This window comes from Malus domestica, chromosome 11, assembly GCF_042453785.1.
Source record: "Malus domestica chromosome 11, GDT2T_hap1".
Lineage (NCBI taxonomy): Eukaryota > Viridiplantae > Streptophyta > Magnoliopsida > Rosales > Rosaceae > Malus > Malus domestica.
This window is the reverse complement of record NC_091671.1, coordinates 8,409,724-8,423,812: the sequence shown is the minus strand read 5'-3', so window position 1 is coordinate 8,423,812 and position 14,089 is coordinate 8,409,724. Positions and strand designations below refer to the sequence as shown.

Below are 14,089 nucleotides of genomic sequence, written 5' to 3'. Positions count from 1 at the left end.
TATAAGAAACTCCCAAATATTATCATATATTATTGGTATTTACCATGTTTAGTTTAATATTGGTATTTACCATGTTTAGTTCAATATGGCATCAGAGCAGTTCGCTCTTGGTGACCTATGTGCTTTAAATTTTGTGCCACATTTTTCGTGATTTCCTCCGTGTGAAAAAAAAAGTGTCGTGCTACAGTGCGTGGACAGTGATTGTTATTTGCTACAGTGCCGTGAATGGTATTGCTACAGTGCCGTGAACAGTGATTGCTACAGTACTCTGGTAAATTGTTTTCATTCCGCTGCATATCTTTTGTGCCTTTATTGTTCGTGATTTTGTTCAATGGCTCAATATAATCATAGTGTTGTTATGCATCTTGGTGGAACAAATAAATGGATAATTGATACTGGGGCCACTGATCATGTGACAAGTGACCCTAGAGTGTTTGATGAGTTATGTGATTATGTTCGTGATCCGTATATTACTAGTGCAAATGGAGCACTTTCCCCTGTGAAGGGTGAAGGCACTATCTCTTTGACTCCAACCTTATCACTGGTCCGTGCTTTACTTGTTCCTGATGTTAAGTGCAATCTTTTGTCGGTAGGAAAACTTCTTGATACTTTATATTGTTCTACTCACTTCTATCCTACGTATTGTTATTTTCGAGATATTCAAACTCAGAAGATAATTGGTTATGGTAAAAGGATAAGGGGTTTGTACATCTTGACTATGGAGGATACTGTTGTTTCCGGTTCAAATCATCATCAAGTTTTAAGTGCTAAAGTGGATAACAGACATCAAATTTGGTTATGGCATCGACGATTGGGACATCCATCATTCAGTTATATGAAGCATCTATTTCCTTCTTTGTTTCGCACTTGTAGTGATTCAGAGTTCAAGTGTGAAACATGTGTCATGGCTAAGAGTCATCGTGCTTCCTTTCCTGTAAGTGATTCTAAAGCTACTTTACCATTTGATTTGATACATTCTAATGTGTGGGGTCCTGCAAAAGTTACTTCTAATGGATTCCGTTGGTTTGTTACTTTTATTGATGATTGTACTCGGGTAACTTGGGTGTTCTTGATGAAAAATAAGAGTGATGTTCCATTACTTCTTCAAGAATTTTGTACAATGGTATCTACTCAGTTTCAGACCAAAGTTAAGGTCTTCAGGTCTGATAACGGAGGAGAATATGTGAATCACACTTTGGCATGTTTTTTCCGTGATCATGGTATTATTCACCAGACGACTACTCCGTTTACACCTCAACAAAATGGTGTGTCCGAACGGAAGAATCGTCAAATAATGGAGGTTGCTCGCTCATTGATGTTAGATAAATGTGTTCCTAATCATTTGTGGGGTCATGCTGTTTTGGCTGCTGTGTATTTGATCAATCGTGTTCCAAGTCGGGTTCTTGATTTTCAGACACCGTTTGATGTGCTACAAAAACATGTTTCTCTTGTTTCTGTCTCAAAGCTTCCTCCGAAAGTGTTTGGGTGTATTGCGTATGTGCATGTCTACTCTCATCAGCGGAGTAAACTTGATGCATGTGCTCTCTGGTGTGTCTTTATTGGGTATGCTAACAATCAAAAAGGCTATAAGTGTTATCATCCTCCGACTCAAAAAACTTATATTACCATGGATGTCACCTTCCATGAGGAAGTTTCGTATTTTGTGAAGCCCTCTTCCGACTCTCCACTTCAAGGGGAGAGGGGGAGTGAAGTGCAGATTCGAAGAGATGATATGGATGATGTGTTACAGACAGAGTTGGGAACAGAACATATTATTTTGCGTGATACTAATCAGTCGGCTACAGATGATGATCGGTTGCCTGCTGCGGATATATCTGATGAATTACCTTCTGATGATCGGTTGCCTGCTGCTGATATGTCTAACGAGTTGCCTGATGATGGTTCGTCCAGTGATGATTCTTCTAACTGTTTGGTACAAGATGGTGGCATACATGAGGTAAATTCTGACGATTCTTCTACTTATCAGTTGCCTCCACGAGCTAATCGTGGAAAACCTAAAGTACAATATGAGCCTGATATGCATGCCAAAGCCAAATATCCTATCAACAATTATGTGTCTTCTCATCGTTTGTCCCAACCATATGCATCTTACATATGTCAGCTATCTAGTGTATCAATTCCAACAAAATTGCAAGATGCTTTGTCTGACCCTAAGTGGGTTAATGCTATGAAAGTTGAGATGGAAGCTTTGGAAAAGAATTCTACTTGGGATTTTGTTCCGTTACCAAACGGGAAGAAAGCCGTTGGATGTAGATGAGTGTTTACTATTAAGCACAAAGCAGATGGTTCTATTGATCGGTATAAAGCCAGATTAGTTGCTAAGGGTTATACTCAAACCTATGGGGTGGACTATCAGGAGACCTTTGCTCCTGTTGCCAAACTTAATACTGTGCGTGTTCTTCTGTCCTTGGCAGCAAACCAGGATTGGCCTCTGTTGCAGTTTGATGTTAAGAATGCTTTCCTTCATGGTGATCTTAAGGAGGAAGTGTATATGGATCTCCCACCTGGTATTGGAACATCTCCTGGAAAAGGTATTGTATGCAGGTTACGAAAGGCCTTGTATGGTTTGAAACAATCTCCTAGAGCATGGTTTGGGAGGTTTACAAGTTCAATGAAGAAGTTTGGGTATATCCAGAGTCATTCAGATCATACTTTGTTTCTAAAGCGACAAAATGGTAAGCTAACTGCATTGATTATTTATGTTGATGACATGATAGTGACTGGTGATGATCAAAAGGAGATACAACACCTTCAAAAGTACCTAGCTACTGAGTTTGAGATGAAAGAATTGGGTGAATTGAAGTATTTTCTTGGAATCGAGGTTGCACGATCCAAGCATGGTATTTTTCTATCTCAAAGGAAGTATGTTCTTGATTTGTTAGCTGAAACAGGTATGTTAGATTGCAAACCTGTTGATACTCCGATTGAGCAGAATCATCGTCTGGGCTTATTTCCAGATCAAGTTTCAACTCATAAGGAATGGTATCAGAGGCTTGTGGGGAGATTAATTTATTTGTCTCACACTCGCCCTGACATTGCTTATGCAGTTAGTGTGGTAAGTCAGTTTATGCACTCACCTAGTGAAGCTCATATGGATGCAGTAACTCGTATTTTGAGGTACTTGAAGATGGCTCATGGCAGAGGCCTGGTTTTCTCCAAGAATGATCATTTGAATGTCGAAGGGTATACAGATGCAGATTGGGCTGGTTCTATCACTGATCGACGATCTACATCTGGATACTTTATGTTTGTGGGTGGTAATTTAGTTACTTGGAGAAGCAAGAAACAAAAAGTGGTGGCTAGGTCAAGTGCAGAAGCTGAGTTTCGTGGTATGTCTCATAGTGTAAGTGAGTTGTTGTGGTTGAAAAAATTGTTGAGAGATCTTGGGTTTAAACACAAAAGTGCTATGAAACTCCATTGTGATAACAAGGCTGCTATTGAGATTGCTCATAATCCAGTGCAACATGATCGAACAAAACATGTGGAGATTGATCGACATTTCATTAAGGAAAAATTGGATGCAGGAATTATTATGTTTCCGTTTGTGAGATCTGAAGATCAACTGGCTGATGCTCTTACTAAGGCTGTGTCTAATAGTGCATTTTCCGACTCGCTTGACAAGTTGGGCATGCATGACATCTTTGCACCAACTTGAGGGGGAGTGTTGCGAGTTATACATTAGTTAAAATGTAAATAGTAGTTTATTGTCCCACATTTGTGAAGTACATATGTAATACCAATTGTAACTCCTATATATACTCCACTTTGGAGATTAATGAAATATAAGAAATTCCCAAATATTATCATATATTATTGGTATTTACCATGTTTAGTTTAATATTGGTATTTACCATGTTTAGTTCAATAGTTTGATGTTTGGAAAGTAGTAGCGACTATCAATTCTTGTGATTTTCTGATGACTCATAAAATAGTTTGATTGAGAAAAAAGAATTTTATTTTGTTTTTAGAGTGAAATTCGTTTGACACCAAGCAAACGAACCCTGCAAGAGCTTTCTTCGAGTCACAAATCAGTTCTTGCATTTAAAGGACATACAGAGCACTACAACTGTGAGGGATGATTTCATATTTGTTGTAATCTCAGTCACCTCAAACTGAGATTTTCTGCACGACAGTAACAACAGCAACATACACACAATTGATAATGAATAAAGCCCTCCGTTCGCTTACTCAACTATTCACCCAGTATGCTTGTCCCACTGTTTCGAATCGTTTCCGTCTTCACTAAACAATTTATAAGTCTTCTTCGATCCAGAATTCCCAGAGAATCCTTGACTCCTAGAATACAATGGGATTTCACACCTGAAAAATCTCTCACTCTACCACCTCTCAGCAAATCCATATTCCATGATCTTCTCATTGACTTCAGCCAACAGCTTTTGGCATATTTGGTAGAGAAAGTTGGCAGGATATGGGGTCTCATGGTAAGCTTGTTTTCAACTTTCAACTGGACATAATCCAAGCTCAACCAGAGCTGGCCTGGAAAGAAGTGAAGAAGCAGTACAACGATGGAGAAAAATTGGGAAGAGGTTTGCTCACGTTGGTAACCCGACAGCCACAGAAAGAATTCTATTTTTGGATTTGCAGACCTCGAGAACCCAACAGTCAGATTATTTTGGATTTTTCTTTTTACTTTTAAATGTTAAATAAAAAGTTAACAAAGTTAGAAACTAAGTTAAGCTAGAAGACATGTGTCAAAATATTAGCAATGAAAGTTGAAACATAAAGGAGACACACAAAAGGGGACAGCAGAACTGGAGCCCTGTAGGACTCTTTGTAATCAAATATATTTATACACTATCAATGAATGAATATGAGCTACGGCTCCTACAATTCAATTTTCCCGTTACAGGTTTTCTACACATAGATATTACCTATTCTACATGTCACTCGATTTTGCTTTATTTACACCATTGCCATCAAATTTGAGACTGGGTTGGTGGGTAAATATTAAAAGTTAGGAAGGTAATTTTGTATCTGAACAGATTTCGAAATATTTACGGTTTTGCCAGTCTATTTATGTTGTTTTGAAATGATCCTTTGATTTTGTATTATTTACATTCGTGCCATTGCCAAAAAGCATGGGGTGCAGAGACAGAGAGGGAGATAGTTGGGGGATGGCAGGGAGGGGAAGTGAGAGGGAGGCGTGACTTAGTAAGGTTGCCATAAAGGGGGTTAGGGTTGATTTTTCCTCCTCAAATCAAGGGTTGGTGTCGGGATTAAGGGATTGGTCAAAATTGCCACTAGAAGCCTTAATTAATGGGTAGTTGTCGATGATTGAGAGATTGAGAGGGAGAAAATTGAGGGAGTTGTCACTGACCCGATTGAGTGAGGGATTTTGTGAGGATTCCACTGACTTGTTGACTAGCAACGCAAGACAAGACATGCTTCCGATAAACTACCTCCGTCGTTTTCCTCCTCTCGCCTCCGTCTACCTCCTCTCCCATTTGTCTTCTCCCTCCTCCTCTCTCTCTCTCTGGAATCGATCGATCTTCAAAGAGGATAAAAAGATCTGAAATGGTGTGCTTCTTCTACTGTGATTCTATGTTTTTAATTTTTCTGGGTTTGGCTTCTTCTGTTATTCCACTGTCTATTTATGAAAATAATGATTTTTGTACATTTTGTTTTTATTTTTCTTTTTGTTATATTTCATTGTAATATCGAATAAAGTTGGTATTTTAAAATCTCACCGCAATTTTTTTTGTTATATTGTTGATGGGTATCTTTAGATTTCTGTAATAGTACTTTGCTCCTTTTTGCTATTGGTGATGAGTGTTCATGAATATTTATGCTGTAATATAGCTGTTACATGAGCAAGTTGTTTAGTTAAAAATCCTAATAAGATTAGGGTAAAACATTCCGGCTGTCTCATTATTGATAGTCTGAATTTCTGCAATCTCTGAGATATATTTGGGATAATTTTGTAGTGACATACGTCAAGTTTCAAGAAAAACTTTGCTGCACTGCACAAATATCAGTATTTGTGACCATAGGAGTATCTGGGTTAAAGGATTTTTTCTGATTTAAGCATTTAGCTCCTGGATTGCATTAAATTAGTATTTAAAGAAATTTTTTTGCCCAAAAATTCTGTGAGTTAGTCTTAGCTTTTGATTTAAATTTTTTTTAGAGTTATTATCATTTTTTTATCTCTGCTGCTGTTTTGGATTTTTTTTTATGATTTTTATGCGATGTTCATCTGTGTAGGCACTCAAATTAGTGTTTTGGAGTGCATCTTGATTAGACCACCACAAAAGAGAAAACGGAAACCAAAATCAGAGCCATCAAAACAAACAAATGCTGGTATGTCCTAAAAAAAGGTTTTGTGTACATTCGAAGAATATATGGAAGAGAAGAATATTGATAATGGTGTAGAATGTGATGGTAATGTGGTTGAAAAAGAGAAAATGTTGCACGAAAAGATCTCAGAACTCATTGACGAAAATATGCAGCACCGGGCTGAGTTGATAAAGAGAAACAAGGAGAATAGTGAAACAATTGAGCGACTTTTGTCCCAGGTGCATAAGCTATCGGATGAGAACAAAATTTTGAGGATTAATTTGGGAATCCATAAGGATACTACTGATCATACAATTGCAATCCATAAGGATGCTACTGATCATACAATTACAAGGCAAAACAAGCCTCAGTTTTCAAGGTCTAAGTCCATGGGGCCATCTTTCCCTGGAAGGCTCACTGGATGCACTGGAACTTGATCTTAATTAGTTACTTTTCAACTTTATTAGGTAGCGTTATAAGTTTTCAAATGTATCTGTTCATATGCTTTCATAATACATATGAAGATTCCGAGTAAATTATGACATATTTCAATTTTTAATTTTATGAGTATAGAAATGGAATTGAATGCTTCATTATTTTGATCTTGCAGCTAAAGGCAAGTCTGGATAAAGAGAAAGATCTCATGGCAGGAAACATGGACTTGATGAAGGTGAGGTTAACAAAGTGTGCTTTAGCACCAAGATTGGAATCTGGGTGTTCTGAGTTTGTTTTATTGTGATTTTTCTATAATCTAGATGCTGAAATACTTGGTGTTGGAATTAATAAGAATCGATTGAACATGGATTTTTTATTAGATTGGTATGGCGGACATATTTAAGAAGTGGTTTAAGATGCAGTGATTATGGAATTTCTTTAACTGAACATATTTGTTTTCATGAGGTAGATAGAATCATCTGTAATTTAATTAATTAGATTGAAATTTGGGGTCTGGATTCTTAAACTATGGTGGTTAATGCGGTCTTTTGGTGAATTTTTCAAGTGGGGAAAAGGGGTGGGTGTGGGATTTATATTGTTATTCTCAGTTGGTATATAAATATTTGAGTGTGCAAGAAATGGATACCATACAAGAAATGCAAGAAATGAAATTAGAAGGGATGAGGGCAATTTGCAGAGGGTGGGTTCGGGGATGGTAAAAGTTGCGTAGGTGGCGAGATTAATGGTGGTGGTTTCGTGGTGGCGTTGTTCTCCGTGAAAAATGGCGACGGTGGTGCCTCAAGGGAGTGGCTGTGGTGATGGTTTCTCAAACAGGAGATTGATGGTGCACTAGAGAACTTGACTCCTCTCTCAGTCTGGTATTCGGAGAAGAAAACCAAACAGAGTTATGCATTAGCAAAGTTTGAAATGAGGGTTTTTAATCTTTGGCATGCTATTGTCTTTATTTGATAATTCTTTGAATAAAATTCCAATGGACAAGTGAAATAAACTGAATGAAAGCTTCAACATACAAGCTTCAACAAAAGAAAAATTCAAAGAACTTAGTGAAGAAGGCTTTGGTGTATTTAACACAATACGTTGAAATGAAGCAAAGCTTATTTATTGATATCTCCGATAAGTTACAAATACGTACATATACATGAGTCAAAATAAACAAACAAGAGGGAGCCCTCACAAAGGTTGCTTAGGAGAAGTCTCAGCAGTCGGTAGAGCCTCATAAAGAGAAGGCACCGGAGGGGGATCATTCGGAGCCTCAGTACTGGACAGAACACTAGAAGGAGTACGCATCAGAGGTTGATCATTTGGAGCTTCATTACGCAGTACAGCCCCAGAAGACGAAGGCAATAAATGCCTTTGGAACAAACCCACAAACCTCTGATGATCAAGTAAAATCTGACCATCAGATTCCTTCATCTGGTCAAGCTTCCTCTTCATGTTTGTAGCATAGTCATGTGCGAGCCGGTGCAACTGTTTATTCTCATGGTTGAGCCCTCTAATCTCCTGTTTGAGACTCATCACTTCAACCGTCAATGATTCAACTTGGCGGGTTCGAGCAAATAAGCGTTGGACCATATTAGACACAGAACCTGCACACTGAACACTGAGAGCCAGATAATCCTTAACAACCAACTCATCAGACCGTTTGGAAAATAGTCTGTTATCTTTGGGAGTGAGAAGGTTCTTGGCCACTACCGCAGCGATCATATCATTCTTCATCACGGAATCCCCAACGGTAAGAGGACCAATAAGGGATAAGAATGATGGGCACCATATGTTGTTGGAAGAAGGCGTGGCTGCCTCTTCAACAAGGTTCAAGTCAAAACGACGGTCGGAGGGGCCAGACATTTTCAAAGGTGTTGAAAAGAGAAGAGGTCGGACAAATCAAGATCTTAGAAGTGCAAGAATGGAGCTTCTACTGGTGGAGCTTCTACTGTGCTTTGGAACTTAATGCTAGCCTCTATAAAAATCTGCACTCGACAGAGCTTCAGAAATCAAAGAGGCGTTTGCTTTCTCAAAAGCTGGGCTGCTCAAAGACCACGAGGGCCGATCTCAGAAATCGAAGAGGCGTTTGCTTTCTCAAAAGTTGGGCTGCTCAAAGACCAAGAAAGCCGATCTCAGAAATCGAAGAGGAGCTTGCTTTCTCAAAAGCTGGGCTACTCAGAGACCACGAGGGCCGATCTCAGAAATCGAAGAGGCACCTACTTTTTCAGCCTTGTCAGCACCTGTCACATGTACACTCAGCTTTGCGAGGCATTCTGTCGAAGATTTCTGGTGAAGTAGAAAGCACGTGAATCTTACTGTTCAATCATCCACTTTCCACACGCAACATCAGCTCATGGGTACCACAGATAACTTTGCCAAAGATCTCAGACAAAGTTTAGACACGTGAAGCTTGCAGCTCCCACTACATCGCTATGACCAAGAAGGGTAAAAGAATAGCAAAGAAACAACACTAACAAAGTTTAGACGCATAAATTTTGAAGGTCTAGCTACCATATTATTACCCACAAGGGTAAAGGAACAGCACCACTGCTGGATAATTGTAAAGTCCTTATGTGTCAACCTCTATGCTCTGTGGCAAGGTAGACTAGCAAACATGCCCAACCTTTACTCACATTCGAGAAAACACTCCCAACAAGATTGCTTGCTTCAAAGTCGAAGAGGCACCGCCTTCCGAATTTTAAGAGCCAGACTCCCAACATGATTACTTTCTCAAAAATCGACGAGACACCGCTCTCCGAATCTCAAGAGCCAGACTCCCAGCAGGATTGCTTTCTAAAAAATCGAAGAGGCACTATTCTCTGAATCTCGAGAGTCAGATCCCCGACAGGATTGCTTGTTCGAAAACCGAAGAGTCATCGCTTTCTCAACTTCGAGAGCCAGATCTCCTTGGATAAAGATTGTCTGTAATCTTCACACGCAACATCAGCTTTCCAGATACCACAGACCACTTTTTCAAAATGCTCTGACAGAGTTAAAACACGTGAAGCTGGCAGCTCCCACTACCGTGCTATGACCAAGCAGGGTAAAGGAATAGCATTACTACTTGTTGTTAGGGAGACTCCTATATATGTCGACCTCCATCCTCAATGGAGAGGCAAACCTGCAAAAATGCTCAACCCTTCCTCATATCTGAGAGGGCACTCTCAACGAAGTCTCTCGAAATACTCATCTTTCTTTCCCCCCGATAATACCTCTGCAAACAAGCTACACCAGAGGAAGAATATCTCATATCATCAGGGTTAAAAGCAAGAGTATCCCATATCATGCTTTTTCCCTGTCTTTTCCTTTGGCCTTGTTCTTACCTGCAAAATAAGGAGAAAGAGAGCAATCAGTCAGCTGAATCAAGCTTCCAGTCAGGAACTGACTGCCTGGAACCCCTTACCTGATTACTTACCTGGCATTGCTCTCGAGTTCTCATCTTCAACATCTTATGCTTCCAGAGAAGATATCGCATCTGCCTGAGGAACAGATAGGGCAAGTGAGAAGGATACAAGGAAGCATGTGGAGACAAGCGTAACAGAACACGTGCCGATACATCCACTACTTTGTCAACAGCAAAAGTATCCCATATCAGCAGGGTCGAACGTACTCTAGATTTGATGGACTTGTTTTGACCCTTAAATTTTTCAGTCGGCCTTATACTCTGAAGGAAACCAGAAAATCCTCCAGCCCAGTTCAAGAATAAGCCTGTGGAAAGTTACTTCTTCAAAAACAAAAGTATCTCATATCATCTATTCTCCTTTTTCTTCTCTTTATCCTTCATGCTGCCTGCAAGATAGGGAGAATGAAAACAATCAGCTGGAACTCGAAATCAAACTTCTGATCTGAGACTGATTGCTTGGAGCTCTGATTGATTACCTTGTCTGTCACCTCTTTCAGCAGATCCTTTAGCTCGGCGACTTGGGGGACTCCTATTACATGGTTTGTATCGCGCTTGACCAAGCCTGAAACTACAAGTAAGCTTCAAGTGAAATTGATACATTACCTTGTGCATCTCCACCAGTTAAAGATATCACCACTGGATGGAGGAAGAGTACTTCCAGAGAAGATGCCACATCTACCTATGAGACAGATAAGGCAAGTGAAGACGATACCACACTTCAGTACTTAGAAGTTTCGTGATTACGAGATTATTCTCCCACAATATTTCCTAATGTCATTTGTACTAAATCATTCACTTGTACTCACTAAAGGAGAGCTTGAACCTATGTACTTGTGTAAACCCTTCAAAAATAATGAGAACTCCTCTACTCCGTGGACGTAGCCAATCTGGGTGAACCACGTACATCTTGTGTTTGCTTTCCTGTTTCTATCCATTTACATATTTATCCACACTAATGACCGGAGCAATCTAGCGAAGATCACAAGCTTAATACTTTCTGTTGTATCAAAGTCCTCATTGATTTTGTGCATTAACAATCCTTAAGTCTTTACCTTTTTGCGTTGGTAATGGATGAGTTAACAGGACATATTCAAGATGATATTCCTTGGTGTATGCTTTTCGCAAACAATATAATGTTGATAGATGAAACTCAGGAAGGGGTAAATGCGAAGCTTAACCTTTGGAAAGAAGTGTTGGAATCTAAAGGTCTTCGCCTAAGCCGATCAAAGACAGAATATATGGAGTGCAAGTTCAGGGCAAATGGAGGCCAAAATGAGTTAGGGGTGAGGATCGAAGATCAGGAAATACCAAAGAGCGACCGTTTTCGCTACCTAGGATCTATCTTGCAAAAGAACGAAGAATTAGATGGAGATCTCAACCACAGAATACAAGCTGGATGGATGAAGTGGAAGAGTGCATCCGGCGTGTTGTGTGACCGTCGTAGGCCACTGAAGCTCAAGGGAAAATTTTATAGGACGACAATAAGGCCGGCGATGCTGTATGGCACAAAATGTTGGGCGGTGAAGCATCAACACGTACACAAAATGGGTGTAGCGGAGATGAGGATGCTTCGTTGGATGTGTGGGCACACGAGAAAGGATAAGATTATGAATGAGGATATCCGAGGTAAAGTAGGTGTAGTCGAAATTGAAGGAAAGATGAGAGAAAATCGGTTATGGTGGTTTGGACATGTGCAAAGAAGGCCTACTGACGCTCCGGTTCGAAGATGTGACTACGGGACAGAGGTTCAGGGCCGAAGGGGTAGAGGAAGACCTAGGAAAACTCTGGAAGAGACCCTAAGAAAAGACTTAGAGTACTTGGATCTAATGGAGGACATGACACAAAACCGAGCGCAATGGCGTTCTAGGATTCATATAGCCGACCCCACTTAGTAGGAAAAAGCTTTGTTGTTGTTGTTGGGGATTACTGTGATGCCTTTTGACAATTGAAATGTGAATGCATTATGTTGCTTAGAACACAAGTCAATATTTTTTAAACTGGAACAAAAGTCCATTATCTACACTCGAGTTTTGCTAAAATTGTTTTATAAATTTCACTATAGTTAACAAAAAAATAAACTTATGAAATCTCAATTATGATTGTTCATGTGCCCCTACTGAGAAATGTCTTAGGTATGATGGATGCTATAGATAGAAAAATGTTGGCTTAAGGTTGGATTCCAAGTAAATATGTGCTATCCCGGATGATGGAATTGCATAGAATCTTAAGTTTCTATATTTTCCTGAACGGATTTACTGAAAATGTTTTTCAAGGTATTCAACAAGAACTTTAATCTTCAGACTTTCTCATTGTTGCAGTCTCTAATGATTTAGTTAATCCTATTACCCTATTGTTAGATCAAATAAAAGAGTGTTTTAGCCTTCTGTTAGTGTTTTGTCTTATATACTTTCTCATTGTTAGATTAGTTGTGATTATGTATAGTTCATGTTTCCGGGTGTAAAATTGTTCATACAATCTCACTTTTGCACTAATTAGTGAGCCAAAAAGAAAATTTTAACATTTAAAATCCTAATTATCTATTTCAGCCAATGCATATTTTTTCTCCCTAAAGTCTTTGATGCATGTCTTTTTTTTTTTTAAGTTTTGAACCATACATTGTTCAAAATTTGTTGAGCACTTGAAACTTTACAAGTTAAGACTTGGAATTTTATGATATATGATAACTGTTTTCTATGTTTGTTGTTGATTAAGCACGTGGGATACAACTTGGTCTTAGACACATGTTATTCTCATGATACTGACTGCAAATGCTGCAGTAGGAGTGATTACAGAAACCAACGCAGAAAAGGCTTTTGAGGTAACTTTTACATTTATAGCATTTCCGAATTCGCATAAATACCAGAAAACATCTTGAATGACTACCATTTCAAGCGGATCTTTTCTTTCATGCGGAAACCAAGCTTCCTTTTTGTTAACTCATTCTACTAAAACTTCAATTATGTTCAATTTGTTGATTGGCTGTTAGCACTTAAGTTGATCTATTTAATGTCAATGTACCCTTTATTATGCATGAGTGCTTTTCTGTTGCATGTTTAGAAGATGAATGCATGAATTCTTAGGTAACCTTCTTTTTGTTCTGTGATGTAGGGCAGAGTAGGAAAGCCATAAAACTTAAATTGAAACAAAGTTTGGGAACCATCCTTTCCATTTATGCTTCTTTTTATAGGACTGGGGGGGGGGGGGGGGGGGATAAAAACATTATATTTCGTTGTTGCATGTTTCATTAATTCAAAGAGGTTGCACTTGGTGCGATGGCAAGTGCCTTCGCCCATGAGCGGTAGGTCTCGGGTTCGAGACTTGGGAGCAGCCTCTCTATAAATGGGGGTAAGGCTAGCCGACATTTACCTCTCTCAAACCCTGCGTAAAGCGGGAGCCTTGTGCACTGGGTACGACCTTTTTTTATGTTTCATTAATTCAAACTTTCAAATATACGCTCTCTTCATTATGCACACTATGTTGATGTGAAGTGAACTGAATCTAAATAATTTGTGTCTTTTTCTGTCGAAAATATTCGTAGTATGTTCTGCATTATGGTTTCAAAACCCACAGCAGCGCGTGGGCAATTTTTCTAGTTCAAACTAAACAAAGAACCAAATAAAAAACCATTCAATCTCATGGTAAAACGCCATTCCATCATATAAGAAAGCAAATAAACATAGAAAACGGGACTAGCTACAACTAGAAGAATCAAATTTCTCATTGTCATAGACAGCCATAATAAATAATTTCATCCAAACAGCCATAATATCTGTCCAAACATCAAATGCCCCTTTCTTTCTTTTTCTTCTGCAAAACAGCCAAAGTACTCAGATTCTTCTTTTTTCTATAAGAAGCTTGCTAAAGACCAATTACCACACCAACTAACTTAACTAATATTATTGGGGCGATTTTTATTCAACATCCTCAAGTGGT

At 39.0% G+C, this 14,089-nt stretch overlaps 1 long non-coding RNA gene across 2 annotated transcripts; it reads left to right on the top strand.

Annotated features, from left to right (window-relative positions):
- Window positions 1-5,279: 5,279 nt before the first annotated feature.
- On the top strand, window positions 5,280-13,351 carry LOC103429721 (uncharacterized). 2 transcript variants are annotated; one of them, XR_011572772.1, is made up of 5 exons: window positions 5,280-5,559; window positions 6,244-6,339; window positions 6,926-6,985; window positions 12,869-12,974; window positions 13,265-13,351. It is a non-coding gene; the product is annotated as an uncharacterized lncRNA (long non-coding RNA). The 2 variants fall into 2 exon arrangements; XR_528665.3 differs by lacking the exons at window positions 12,869-12,974; window positions 13,265-13,351 and having other exon boundaries at window positions 5,281-5,559; window positions 6,926-7,254.
- The last annotated feature ends 738 nt before the right edge of the window (window positions 13,352-14,089 follow it).